The 15,433-nt window shown below is 34.8% G+C and overlaps 1 protein-coding gene and 1 long non-coding RNA gene across 2 annotated transcripts in view; both read right to left on the bottom strand.

Moving 5' to 3' along the window:
* The window catches only part of LOC124637644 (calmodulin-A-like), a 176,030-nt gene that overhangs the window by 44,529 nt on the left and 116,068 nt on the right, over nt 1-15,433 (bottom strand). The gene's annotated exons all lie outside the window — the stretch shown is intronic.
* LOC124637647 overlaps nt 7,129-15,433 on the bottom strand; it is a 54,704-nt gene continuing 46,399 nt past the window's right edge. The window contains exon 2 of the long non-coding RNA XR_006985270.1: nt 7,129-7,304. This is a non-coding gene — a long non-coding RNA (uncharacterized LOC124637647). The remainder of the gene's footprint in view (nt 7,305-15,433) is intronic.

Raw genomic sequence — 15,433 nt, 5'->3', positions numbered from 1 at the left:
TTCGATATTTCAAAGTTGTTTTGATAAATTGCTGTTCGTATTTCTCATTGACAATACAAAGTTTGCGACGTTTAAATCTTTGTGCATCAATCTTTTCCGATGATGGTAATGATATTTCCGAGTTTGTGCCGCTAGAGTTCTCTGTGACTGATGTTTCGTAATTGCAAAAAATAAATCTCGTTTTGCCCATCGGATTGTATCGAATTTTGGTCCTTCGAGGCAACAAATAATTTCATTTATTTTCGAGGAACCATGCGGGTTATGACATAACTTCGTCTATTTCGAAAATTCAATGGTGCTTTCAATCTTTTTATATCCCACATTTTATATATATATAGTCGACAAAAATAAAGTTTCATGTATCACTGTTTAATATTTTAACAAATTCGTTGATATATTTTTAACGAGTTTTATTAGGACGTTTATGTTTCTTCGGAACACGTTATTTCACTGTGAGTTGATGTAGTGTATTAGCGGTTCCATATTTTGTTAAATTTATTGCTTCTGAAAAACCGTGAGCAACGTTTTTTTTTGTACCAAAGAAGTTAAGGTTTGGTTCAGACATAAACATAGTTTGCTACTTTACTTTTTTCTGCATTTTTTAAACTCCATTTTTCGTGTATTTTGAATAGCAATTTATCATTTTTCAATTATTACAAGTACCGTTTTAGCATGTAAACAGCTCGTCAGTGCATCTATTGTGCATAGGCGTTGGAAGAAGGAGACAGATCGTGCTGCATCATATCTTGTTGGTCGGGCACACAAGAAACAGTTAGTCAAATGTTTTATGCACAGATATTGGAGCTTAATTTGGAATAAGGAAGCCAACATTACCGGGATAACATGACCAGAAAATTAGGATCATTTTTTGGGAAAGACCAAATTGAAGGTTGTTACTTACAATGTATGTTTTAAAAATGGCTTCAAAATAACAAATTAAGCTCCAAAAACACACATAACAATTAAATGCAAGCAATTTGTTCGTTTGTGTAAATAGAAATATCGGAAAAACAGTGAGTTTGAGTCGTCATACCGCCAGAGGGAAGCAGGATAGATAGTTTGCAACCAACACTTAAGTGGCTCTTTACAAATTTTTGTGAAAAAAATCAAGAAAATTTTGATAAAAAATCGTGCGCTTTGTTTGACAAAAGTATTGTGCTGAAGAAGGTATTATTAAAGTTATTATTTTTTTTTAAGTAGAAGAATAAAAATAAACATTTTTACTTGCATTCTAAATTTCTCCAAATGTCGATCAGGACCTAAGATTTTGTCAAAAATAACGCACAGAAGTTACGGGTCCAATTGTCACACATTGATAAATTAAAACACAAATTTCGTTGTCCATAGATTACGATTATAAGTATGGCTTAGTAAATCGATACTTATAAAGGTATTCTTGTAAAGAGCACTATTATATTAACATTTAAAGCATTTGCCAAGACGATCAGCAACACTTATTTACAACAGAGACTCAATTCTGCGTATAACGGTAATGGCTGATGTCAGTGTTCAAGTAAAGGGTTTACGTCTTTTTGGTGTTAAGTTTTAACTGGAACATCTGTAACAGAAAGGTTAGACATACGAAGAAAACCATTTTTGTTCGTAGTAAAATCATACCATTTTTAGTATAAGTATAGTCTTTTCATTTCACATGGAATTGTAGACAGTTACCTACCTGATTAAAACATTATTAAAATGACATTTAAACAAAACACTTTCGTGTCCCCTTTTAACCGTCAATAATATTTAGCTTTCGCCATAAACTTCGCTGTACCTATAAAATTTCACAGCATCTTAAACGCATCCTATAAAATATGCATTACGGAGGCACTATATCATTTTCCAATACCTACTAAAGTCTGCCTAAAGTTAGTGCAGTAAATCCACTATGATCCAAAGTAAATCGGTCCAAATCTTCAATTTTCCTAGAGTTTCCTCCGACGCTCGCCCACACAATTTTCCGTTAGGTAAAAATGGTAAAAATATTATTATTCATTCATATTTTGTCGTCTCCCATAAATATTGTATGAGGAAATTAACTTTTTCTCCGTCTAATTTGTTTGAAAGCGTATTTTGGTAGAAATATTTTGTTGCTACTCTGAGGAATGTGTCAAATTTTTTGTATTTTTTTGATAAAGTTACTTTACTTAGGTACTTACTTTTTCCCAACGTTTCCTAAATGTTCTGTATTCGGGTTCTGAATATTTTGACAGATATTATAAATCTTGACATGTTTTACATAAAAGTGAAAATAATGTAAAATTACAATCCTAGTTCATTTTTTGTTGACGTACGATAAATATAGCTGACGCAGATATTAAGATTGGTTGCATTACTGGATTATATGTTACAAATTCACCCTATTAGTACTCATTTTTTTTTTCAAGTTCCATGGGTTATATTTTCAGAGTGTTTATTAAAAGGTTTTATCATACAAAAAAATTGGACTTCATCCTAACCTTTCAAATACACCCAATAAAGAATATCCCAACATATGAAACCCATCAAAACCCCATTCACTTATATGTGTGTTACACTCGCAATAAAACATAACTTTTTATTAGATTCCTTAGTTGTCGACTCGTGTAATTCCCGAATCGATAGCGAGCGAATCCCGGGGGCATCACTAGTTATTCCGTCGAGTTCACCAAGAATGCCTTCTGGGAGAATCTGATGACAAACTTTATGTTTACTGTTGCCAGACAGAAGTTATTGTTTTGTAAGAATTTCATTTGTTTTTCTTGTTGTTTATTTGTGTGAAGTTCTAATTTTATTTGCTTGGCGCTTGTTTTAGCTTTATGCTGATGCAAAGCGGTTATTCAGAGAATGTAGCTAATTGTTGTAAAACCTGTCGAGGTTGCTGGATTATTTGAAAAAGTAACCATAACTCCAGTAGCTACTCAAAAAAAAAAAACAAAAGACAGACACAGAGATGGGTTTCGTCAGTAAAAGTCTGACACTCCTTTCCCACGGAATGGGTTCATCTGATAAATTCATCTCAAAAATAAGGTATGCTGTTCATATATGGATGGAAGTTCAAGCACAAATCATCAAATTTTAATATGACATCAAGTTCCAGGTAAACATTGTCAACCGTAAACACAACGGTACATTTTTGTCAACAACGCCCATATTTCTTAAGACTCCACAAATCAGTATAGCTTCCTTCAAATGTTTGCAGAAAGTTCGCGAAATCTCAACTAATTACTGCTATATATCATCGAAACCCTTTATCCTGAAATTGGGTCACGATCCGTAGAAATCTTTGTATATAAATCTTTCCTTGACTTAAGTTTGGGTACAGATAAATACGGTAGCTAGTCTGTCAACTGTTGGCGGAACTATGCGGTGTAAATATTAGCTGAGCTACATCCCACAGAGGGATAAAATGTAACTATATGTTGTTCTGATGTATTAGCTATATAATTGTTAAGTTCCATTAAGAACTGTTCGTTAGTTTTTGTGCGAATGAGTGTCAAAAACCTACGACATCCAAACTTTCACGTTGAAAATATGAGTAGGAACAAACAGAGAAACTCATTGTGATATAAAATAGTCACACATGCAAAGACGACCACTTAACAACCCATCTTGCAAGTCGGCTAAAAACCTCAGGAAGTTGTTAGAAAAAAATTACCTAATCGCCTAGTTTTATACGTACATAGAATGCGCGTTGGACTGTAAGCACGGAAGTGCGGCCTCCATTGCCGGATATAAGCCGGACGCGGCACGGAAGGTTAATAACTGAACGTGCAATAAACGGAACGGTTTTCTGCGTACTAACCGTGACTTGTATGTTTACAAGATTGTGGTTAGTTGCAGTAATAGGATTCAATATCTTTTTTTTTGGATTTTCTTATATGCGGAACAAGAGTTTTTCAGCTCATTAATCTAGTAAGTGTGTATTTTAACTGTGGCGATAGACGTAATTCTTCAAAGATATTTTAGGATTGAACAATCAGGAAATCAGGAAGGCAGAAACTGTGGGAAACTACAATAGTAATGAGAACTCCCAATCACTTTCACTAATTGTAAGAGATACAATTAGTTCCGTAAATACAAAAATAAAACCAATCTGTCATTACTATATTGAAGCTTTCAAACCTCGTAACGCCAATCAATTAAGTTAAAAGACACTCCAATTAATTGGCTTTCCAATTAAATCTTTACCAAAATACAAAGGCTATACAAACACATACAAATGATCTGGTACAGTAGACTGCACATCAGTGGTAACTGTCATGCACCTTAACTAATAAGTACTAAGTACAATTTTCCTATAAAACTGTTATCACTGACCTGAAGTTGACTGTACACAATAAATACTTGTAAACAGAGAGGTATTGACAATATCGAACAGTTGCAAGTAGGTCGCTTCCGTGATCGGAACAAATAAAATATTATCTCGACATATCAAAGCTGTAGAGGAAATTGCTATGAGTATAGAAAAGCACAAACTTGGCATGGACTTAAGATGTTCAATTTCCAAAAAAAAACTATGAAAATATTCAAATTGATTAGTAGCGTGAAGAAGAATAATAATTAAAGGAGATCACATCTCTATAATAAGTAAGAATAATCTAAAGATTAATAACAACAATTACTATGTCTCCAATCAAAGTATCAGAAAAAATCTTGGAATAGAATATTGATGTTATCAAAACTGGAATGGCAAAATAATTACATTTTAAATGAGATACCACTTTTATGATAATTTGCAGAACTGCCATTGACACTGTTTGGTGATCATTGACCACCAGGCTGTGGCAGGCAGAAGGTAACGTGGCAGGCTTTCAATGATAAAACCCAACACTTACTTAAACTCGAATTGAGTTTCCGAGGTTATAAAAACTCTTTCGAACGACCCAACAATCCAGACTAAGTATTCTTTAAGCTCCGAAGGTACAACAAAATAGAACCTAAAACATAGAGGCTACATATACGTGAACTTTGCAAAACTTTTAAAGTATCCATCTTTCCCCCCGGCCGCAATCAATACCCGGGCTGGCCAGTCCAGCCGGTTTATCCGGACCAATTGCGATTCATCCGGTGGACTTTTCGACTCCAAGAAGGCTTTAAGTCTCGCAAAATGTATTCATTCTCAGTGAACTAGTGATTTGAATGGAAATTGAGATAGACGGCGTTTGGGTAAAGGGTCCTTTGTTATCGGGAGTGAATAATAGTCGCTATACAATCACAGTTGCAAACTATCAAGTTTACAATATTGTAAACTTGATAGTTTGTGTGTATGAATTTTTGTAAGTCGTTCACTCAAAAACAATCACATAGGCTACTTTTACAGGCATTTTTACGGGGATAATAAGTGAAAAGAAACTAGTATTTTTATTACTAATTTCTTACAGCATATCAGCTGCACATTAATGTAGGTATTCTCCAACAGTATTTTGATGTAGTTCACAGTTGCCGTCAGTCAGAACGAACAACGGTATTTTCCCTTGAAAACTGACAGCTGTCGACTGCACAAATCATTCGGTACACCTAGGTACCCCCAGATATCTCTTTGTCAGATCTTTGTGGCAACTTGATCTGCCACTCTAGCAACCAGGCATAAACTAAAGCGCCATACCAAAATACACCTTCAACAAAAAAAAACTCAAGAACTAAAGGCCCTGTATAACCGAGTTTCGGTTACAAAACCATTAAAGGTGAAAACTCATTAAAGTTTATAATGATTTCCTATTCCGCGCTGAGATTGGGAACAAGCGAGTTAGCACCACTTGGCTGTTTGTCACACCGTACTGTAACTTTATACCTGTATAATTTACCCGACCGCGCTGCAAAGGAAGGTATTGAGGTGATTTTAGTTTTAGGTAGACAATGACATGCGTCTTTTGATAGGTATTTAGAAACGTTCGGTCACTTATCAAGAATATAAACTACAGCTAATTTAATTTTAAATAAAGCATTTTCATTCTTTCTACGTTTGGCAAAACGTATTGCTGTCATCATCGCACTAAAGAAATTTCACCAATCAATTCGAAGAAATCATAAAAAATCATCATATTTTTTCTCATAAAACTTTTTCAATACGGTGTAACAACCATCCTATTTATCCATGAAGTTCGACGTGGCTTAATGAGCAATTTCCGAACGAACCGTACTAATGAACTGATCTGAAATTATATATCACGGGCTACGGTTACTTTTCACGTTTATTTTTCAATGAAGCTAACTAACCATGTATGTATTGAAGCCTTTTGGTTATCATTTACGAATAAAAATCAATTTATAAAAGCATAGGTATTTTTGGATTTTTTGTGTCAAAAAATATTTTTTAAATCAAACTGCACAGAACGTGTCTATGAAAGTCTTAAATGTCAAGATATAATATCTGTCAAAATATTAACCATTCACCAATACAAATTCAAAACCAAAATCTAAAATACAAATACAAAATTCACCTCTGATTCCCCATTTCGCTCACTCGAACTAATATGTTGCGCAAATCCCGTAAATCTCAAGTGCATCCCAATTGTAGGTACAATTTCCAGTAGTCTAGGCAATTAATTATTTACCTGTCACCTGATTGGCTAAACCGCTAGCAAACGCACCTGCTGCTTACTAATTAGGTAATAAATCAGCTGACGTTAGCACCAGGGAATGGTACTTCTGCAATTGTTTTGTTACTCTGACTTGTAGGAAGTCACTGTAGGAGTTGAATCCCCTATTGGACTGTTAACGAAAGTCACTTTAGGAAATGGACTCCTAGAATTTTTTAATTAAAAAATCTCCTACATTTTTTTTTGTTTGTTAATGAAAATGGTTATTTTAATTAGAAGATAATACCTTGCTTCTGTTTCTGGGATCCCTGAAGTCTTCTTTGGATGCCTTCCGCCGCTTGTCCTTGAGGATCATGCGAGCTGCCGCGAACGCCATTTTGATGCTTATAAACCGCCTTTTCTTTCCAAATTCCACTCTTCACTTTAGTTGTCCCCAACGTGGTCCCCAACACTTTAGGCCCCCAATATTTTAGTAGCACCTCACACTTTAGGAGCCCCCAACACTTAGGCCTTATCACTTTAGGGGTTAATAGAACTCAATCACAGACTTTATATTAAATTGACGAATTTAATTGCTTTTTTAATTTAATTTATAACACTAATTCTATTCTTAGGTCAGTAGGTTACTTTATCGATATTTTTTTAATTTTATTTCAAAAACACGAAACTTAACAGTTATTGCCTTTCTCGTTGTTAAAATCAACGACAACAATTTTATTATTCAATTATAACAAATTATTTAACACTATAATTGAACTTATTTAATTGAAGATCATTCTTGACCTGTAATTTGGAAATCATGGTTCCATATGTTATTATTGTCAGTTTGCAGTTAATTATAAATTAAACAAAAATATTTTTACACCAAGTTATTCATTTTAATCTTGAAATATTTACATCTTAAAACCCTTCCAAATTAATACGATCTTGTAAAGAATAAATCTTTGAAGTACTTAAAGTTAAAGATGACTAGTCTAGCCTTTACTCAATCAACTCGCAGTCAAAAGGCTGTCTATTACAAAGCCCTTTGAGGCATTATCCGATAAAAGGGATACAAATATAATAAAACTATTTGGTTTCTCTCTCCATTGTAAAAATATTAATTTATATTTATTAGATGAACCTTTATGAAAAATATTATATTGACTTTATAATAATAACGAATACTTTTATCTGCGATTCAATTCTGTATCTCGTTTTGTAGAAATAAAAAAAATACTGTTAAAAAGTTTCAAAGCAAAATTCTTATGTAGTCTAAGCAATTATTATCATCTGACATTTCTTATATGGATAGATATTTTGATCCTGCCCTTTAATTACTTGATGCAGTTCACAAAACAATGTTTAGAACTCTAAGAAAAATAATGAGCATGATTTCTACGTGTGTATAAAGTTATTCTCTCTACGAGAATTAACTAGTATGTAATGCTAGGGAATAATTTAGCGAAGGCGAGTAACAAATCAAGTGTTATGCAAGTGCCGTGTTTGCATTTTCAGACGTTGTTTGCACATTTGCTAGGATAATTTACAGTCTACTGGCTTTATAGTTTTGTGCTGTTTTGTGACTGAGGTAAAGTGAAAATTGAAGTGGCAAGGACCATTTGTAAACTTTATGATATAGCTGCTTCTCGTGGTTTCATCCACTTCTCTATGGAAATACTTCCCAAATCCGGGTAAAAAGCATAGGTATATCCTTTCTCAGGCTCTAAACTCTGTCATTGAAATCGGTTCAGTTATTTTGGCGTGAAAGCGGGACAGACAGACTGAGATACTTTAAAACTTTTCATATAATAGTAAGTATATTGCTGTTCTAACTTCGGAGTGATTGTAAAACTGTATAGCTTTTAAAGGCTCTTGAAAACGTTTAAAAGAGATTGTCACAAAAATGCTTAGTAGGGCAAAAATTACACTAGCTGCACATTTCATCAGCACCCAAAAACAAAACACATTCTACAGAGACGGAGTGCTAAAAACAAAAAAAGTTGAACATCAATTGTGTTGTAAGGACCCCTCTAAATGAGATGTAACTACGAGTACCTACATTCGTTGGTGTAACAACGGAGCTTTGAGAGTCATTGCGATAAGAGCTCTCTGTCACATCAAACTACCTACATGAATCACGACATGGGAAAATGAACCGTATTGTTTTAGTTATAGGGTTGATTTTGGTGTGATGGAAATTATAATAAAGTTATGCAATATAAACTGATGTTAAGTCAAAATTATTGAGTTTATTCCCAGTTCAGGCTGTCGCCTCTTGGTTAAGTGTGGAGGGGATAATGTTAGTATTTTTGTGAGCGAGTTTTGAGGTTTGCTGCTTGCGAAGTCATGTGGAATGAAAAATTGGGAAAGGGAGCTGATTTTGAGTTATTGCATATGTAATGAACAACCTTTGAAAGTATAGTGGTAGTTCAATAAGGTCTTTCAATAATTTATGAAGCTGATGAGTTGTTTTGTTAATCTCAGGCACTATAGGATCGAATTGTCATTTTTTTCCGTCTTAGATAGGCCATTCACCAAGAAAGGTGAAGTAGTTTCCAGGGGACGCGGTTGAAACCACTGGTGGAAGCTAGTTGTGAAATTGCCATAAAACTGTTAATTCAAACCCTAAATGTACGGAAGTTATCTAAAGACAACCCACAAAAATTATCAAAAGACGCTTAACGTTACAAAAACAAACAGCCCCGAACTACGAACGTCGATTACCTTCGCTAACAACATAAAATCGATGGAACGCACGAATTGTATGCAACTTACAATCGATACGAAACAGATTATGCTAGATGTACTAAGGAAAACAATTCATTAGAGGTAGGTTTCCCGGAGCTGTGGGATTGTTCAAAAGAGTTAATGCAACACTCGTACACAGAGGGCTTCAGAAGGAACAAAGAAATAAATAAGTAAGAGGTTATGTTGTGTCATCATCATCATCCTCCTGCCTTTATCCCAATTTTATTTGGGGTTTTGTGTAAGACTAATACGAGTATCTGAAAGAAATCAATTATTTTCTCAATAAAGAAACTAGTAAGTTCAGACGTTATCTGATTGTAAGCAATCACTATTACTACTATTGAAAGATACCTTACAACTGAATTCATGAAACGGAAAATATGAATCATAGTCCTCAAGAAATTTTAAAGTCATTAGGACGAATAACTTGCCAATTTACAGCTTCAAATAAAAATTGATTGAAACTTAGTTTCCAAAGTAATTTTCACATAAAACTGTCCTGAACATTAAATCGTACTAACTACCACTGTAAACTACTGTAATGATCGATTTTGTCTATATTGATTTTGATTCGATGCATCGACCTCGCTTATATATGAACACATCAATTATTTATGTGTGTGTGTTGTACATGGTCACTGTCATCTCCCGAGCCTTTTCCCAACTATGTTGGGGTCCACTTCCAGTCTAACTGGATGCAGCTGAGTACCAGTGTTTTACAAGGAGCGACTATCTATGTGACCTCCTCAACCCAGTTACCGGGGCAACTCGATACCGCTTAGTAATACATGTCTTGGTACTTTGTAATACAACGCATTGTGTATTTTAATTAACAATTTTACAGACAGCTAGGGTATGCATATTGTTACAAGAATTTTAATTGGGTCAGATCTGGAACTAACGTAAGAGTACTAAATACTAAGAGTACTAAATGGGTTCAAAATATAAGTGTAGGTACGCTCAAGAGATAATATTTTAGTATCACATTTTTGTCAGACTGGATATTCACCCAATGAAAGAATGTAGAAAAAGAGAGGGTCAGAGTCTCACTGACTAAAAACCTACCACGTTCCTTCTGGAGTCATTCATGTTCCAGGCTCCCATTGCTATTTATCTTATTAAAGTAGTACCAAATCTAACCCAAATAGGTTCAACCATTTTATCATGAAATTATAACCCTGAAACAAATTCACATCTGCATAGCAAGTACAGATCCTGCCATTGACCGACATGAAACGATCGTCCAACAAGAATAAAAAACCTAAAAGCGAATAAAGCGCTATTATTTCAGTTCATCCCATTCTCTAATCTTTTGCAGCAAAATGTTACACAGCGCTTCAGCGCTGTCGTGTCGACAGTTTCAATCAGCGGGCCACATGGCTGAATAAAAAATAAAAAAAATACTATTTTCACGGAGTCTGTATTCGACAGTGAATGAAAGGGAATAAAAAAACATGCTTCACTTTATTTGCCATGGATTAAAAATATTGAAAAACCTTGTTTTTATTATTTACTTTAAGAGTACCACCTCCTTTTTCCGATGTCGGTCAAAAGCTACTGAAACCTAATATGTAGTAAAAATAGATTATTAAATTAATTGTTAACTAGATTTTTTTAAAGGGCGACTTTAAACAGTAAACAGACTGGTTTAAAACTTTAAACAACACGTGTAAGCAAATAAATAAATAATGCAACAAATCGATACATCGTAAAACATCAATTTCATGAACAACCATTTGTGCAATAAAACTATGTTCAATGTGCTGGTAAAGTTATTAACAATGTAAAATCTATTCATTTTTTTATTTGTCACTTTCACAGTTAATAATAAGAAATACTTTGTATTCCATAAAAATAAGGACAATTCATCAACTGACTATCACGGTAGCAATCCGAATTCCCGACAAACGTAACATCCATCAATCACAAAAACAACAGCCTGTAAACGAAATCAAAATACAGGCTGTTGTTTTGACTCTTAATATTTTCATTAAGGTACGTTTTGAATACTAGTTGCCGACTGCAACTGCCAACCGCACGTTAAATCATTAAATCAGCCGCAGCTGCACTACTGGTTTGTATGTATTTACATGAAACCGTTTTGGATCGAAGCAGCACCAGCCTACAGTGACCAGATATCGACCAATTTCATGCAAGTGCGGTGGCCAGTTAGCTTTCATCATCATCATCATCGTCGGCCTAGCCTTTTTAACAAGTATATTAGGATCGGCTTTCAGTCTAACCCAGAGTTCCAGAGTTATACAAGAAGCAATTGTATATATCTGTCATTCTCAACCCAGGCCACCCAATACCCCAGTAAGACTGGTTGACATACTTTCTGGCTTCTGACTACCCATATCCACTACCAAAGATGTTCAAACAACAACTAGTACACAGAATCAAAATACAGGCTGTTGTTTTGACTCGTAATTTTTTCATTAGGGTGCGTCTACACGGTGCAAGTAGCTTGGGCATATTGAGGCACATGCGCAGGTTACATGCATTTTAAAAACGTGCGGATCCAGCGACAGCGACGAGCATGTACCAAAGCAAGTAACTCGCGTTTTGGGCTGCGGATTGTTTGAAAGAGTTACCGCGGCCCTGGTACATAAAAGGCCTACGACGGAACACGACGGTTTTTAGTCAGTAAGAGTCTGACACTCCCTCACCACTGCTAACCCACAGCGGGAGGGGTCATTTGATGATTTTTGACGTCGTAAAAAAAAAGCAACTCGCGTGCTCTGCTGGGTGCACCGTGTAGAAACACCCTTAAAATCACAGTGTGGAAACAAAAAACGAACAAACACATGCTTGATATTAAATTGTTTGTATGTAGCCGCGCCTCGAAGTTATCCAATTAGTGGTGTGACCTTATAGGGCTGAGACACGCGTAAATATGTTCACAATGATATTGTGACCTGGTGGTTTGGGGTTAACGGTACAGTTTTTTAGAATGTTTGACTCGTAATTGAGGTGTTCTTTTTCGTGTTTGTGTGTTAAAGATAATATTTTGGTATGTATAAGTATTTTTACATTGAATTTGCCTGAAAAGGCTACGCTTATATATTTTAATGGAGCCAGCATACTTTATAAATTACTTAGCATACAATTTACACATTTGGCATATTTCAATAAAATCTACCCTTATTTTGATTTCTCGTTTTTTTTTGGTTTTACTTTGACACGTAGCTAAACGTAAACAGACGTAATTCCAATGTAAATACCTGACTACCTCTGTAACAGAATCAGTAGTATCTATTGTAACATGATTAGATACCTAGTAGCAGTGGCGAAGGGTGGTTTAATGAAATAGGGAAGCCGCAGCAAAAAAAAAAAAACTGGGGGGGGGGAGTACTCAGGGATGGGGGGAGAGGTAATGGAGGTAATTTCTCAGTCCACCTTTTAGCACTGACTGAGAGACTGATAGTTTGAACATGTTTTCTCGAGGAATTCGGCAGATTATTAATATCTATAAAACTTTATTATCTTTAGTTAGGTATATTAACTAGGTACTAGAATCTGAGAAAACTTGGCACTAGAAACAATACATTTTAAGTATTTAATTTACAACGGCCTGTTAGCCATTGATATTTATCGTAGGTATTTATCCGTCAGGACGTTAGTAATTTTAATATAGACGTAATATTGGTAGGTAATTCACCCGAGTGGCGTGCCCGAGTTTTATAACACGTTTTTATTCTCAAAACTTAACCTTGAAAAATAAGTTCCTTCCTAAAGTAAACAATCTGTCGGATCGGAAAACAGTCTCTAATGCGATAAATGCTATAGGTACATTAAAAAGAAACCTGATGCCAACTGTCTACGTATCAAAATACATCATTTCAACGTAGATATCTCTATTTTCACTAGGTACACACACACTGACCACTGTAGTACTGTACTTGTACTGAGTACCAGGTCACACAGTGCGATCGCGGGAATTAGGTAGGGAGTAATGATACTGCCAACTATTTAATCAAAATTATCAAAATTATATACTTGGTGTATTCATAAAAATAAATAAATTCCCAACTAGGGTCATTAAATCGCGGAGAATCTTAACACCGCGATTCAGGATTTGCATAAAAATGCACAACGCCATCTATGTTGACATAATGTAACTAAAACACACACACGAACTATGTTATTTCCAAATGATACACACACTAATAAATTCAATTAAGTAATACAAAGAACAAATTGTTAATGGTATTATCTAAAACAAAATAAGAACAATGAGAGTGAATTTGTCTGATTTGTTTGTTTACATATTTGAGAAAGCGCTGTCACTCGCGCGTAGACAGATATAGCTACTCTACTCTTGACGCGTTCTTTCTCGTTCACTCGCGAGTTTTGATTGGTGGAAGCCGCTCCGTGAGCCGGGTTACCGCTCGCCCTTATTTTGCGAACATCGCGCGGCGCGGCGTGGATGACGTCACGCAAGCGTAGTTTTGTATGGAGGAGGAAGCCGCGGCTTATTTAGTAGGAGCAAAATGTTTCAAGTAATTTATAGACAATTTTTTTTACGGTGGTAGGCGTTTTGTTATACCTACATATTTAAATTGTGTGGTTTAAATGATTATATTAATTATACCTATACCTATATTATAACTTATACCTATGCTTCTTTCTTGAAATTCGAAAGGGAAGCCGATGGGAATCGGCTTATAAGGACGCCTCGCCACTGCCTAGTAGTATGTCTACACAACAGGTACTAAAAACTTCATCATCCCACAATACCCTTTGTTCTCAGTAAACAAAACAAAACACAGCCATTACACTAGAGGCACAAGAAAAGTAATCACAATAATGCACTCTTAAGTCCGTATAGATTCCGCCCTCATTACAATTCTTGCAATAAAAAGACGCCACGCAGTCGCGTTTGTTGTCTCTAGCCGAGCCCGCGGCACCGCCCACCTAGTGTATTATTATTATTTTTCCCGGAAAACTGTAAAGCTGGTGGTTACTTTGTACAGTGTATTACTGCAATTATCTAGGAGACATTCATTTGTATAAACGGACCAGTGATTTTCTGAGAAACCAATTGCAGCTAGACGGCTGTTTTATACGCGGATAAAATTATTTTAGAATAGTTGTTTGATTTTTAAGTCGTTTAACACTTGATTGTTATGAATTACCTCTTTAAAAACACAGAAAGTATTCCTCAGTAGTTAGTGACAAAAAGAAAAACAACTCAAAATATTTTATCATTTAATACAAAATCCGCTTATATTTTTAATAAACAAAGAGAAGACGAAGTAGGGATCACCGTTCCTGATTACAACTGAGTGCAAATAAAATGACGCCAGCTAGCCGCGTTGTACTTGATTACAATGAAGGCGTCTCATTGGTTGATAACAAACTTTTCTAAGTCCAGCTATTTACCGTTCTTCATATTTTTCCTTGTTCGTGAAAGAACTGTGAATCAAGTTTGTTAAAAAGGCTCAATATTTGGAAAAATCAATCTAGCTTATAGGAATCATAATTTACTGAATATAAATAAGGTTAGTTATTTTAGTTTTAGTTATTTAGTTGGGTTGTATTAATTTGTTTGTTAGACTTTTGCTGAAGATCGATCTAAGTTTTAAAACAATAGATGTAACAGGTTATCTGCTACTTATATACTACATATAGCTTTAATTTGTACTTGTTTTGTATTTGTGTTATTCATATTTGTTTTCTACTCGTCAGGAGAAAAAAACAAGTAAATTATTTTTCATTAAAATGTACACAGTGCAGTTTTCAAGTCAGATTGCCTTGTAAGAATTCTTGTCACAAACAGTGGGTTCGAAGCCGGAATTATCAAGGTGTTGGCAGTACGCCAGATCAGGTCCATTTGTTACTTGCATAATATGAGATAAGGAATACACAGACAGTCTTTGCCTGGTCTTTTTAAATTTGTAAACAATACTTCTGCAATAGAATAGAATTTTATTTTTGTTATTTTTAAAGTAGGTATTTACGGAAAGAAAATTGCAATTCTAAGCAGTCGGTTTACCTATCTGAAATTGTGATTTTTCTTAGTGTGATTTTTACAAAAACTATGGGGTATTATTTCATTTATTTTGACTATCCTTTGCCAGGGGTTTTTCTTCGAGAGAAAATCACCAAAGAACTTCATAATTTTTTTCCCCCAATCCCAAATACACAATCCACAGTCAAATTAAAGAAAAATACATTTT

The sequence above is a fragment of the Helicoverpa zea genome, chromosome 16 (genome assembly GCF_022581195.2).
Source record: "Helicoverpa zea isolate HzStark_Cry1AcR chromosome 16, ilHelZeax1.1, whole genome shotgun sequence".
Classification (NCBI taxonomy): Eukaryota; Metazoa; Arthropoda; class Insecta; order Lepidoptera; family Noctuidae; genus Helicoverpa; species Helicoverpa zea.
This window is presented reverse-complemented; position numbering and strand designations above follow the sequence as displayed.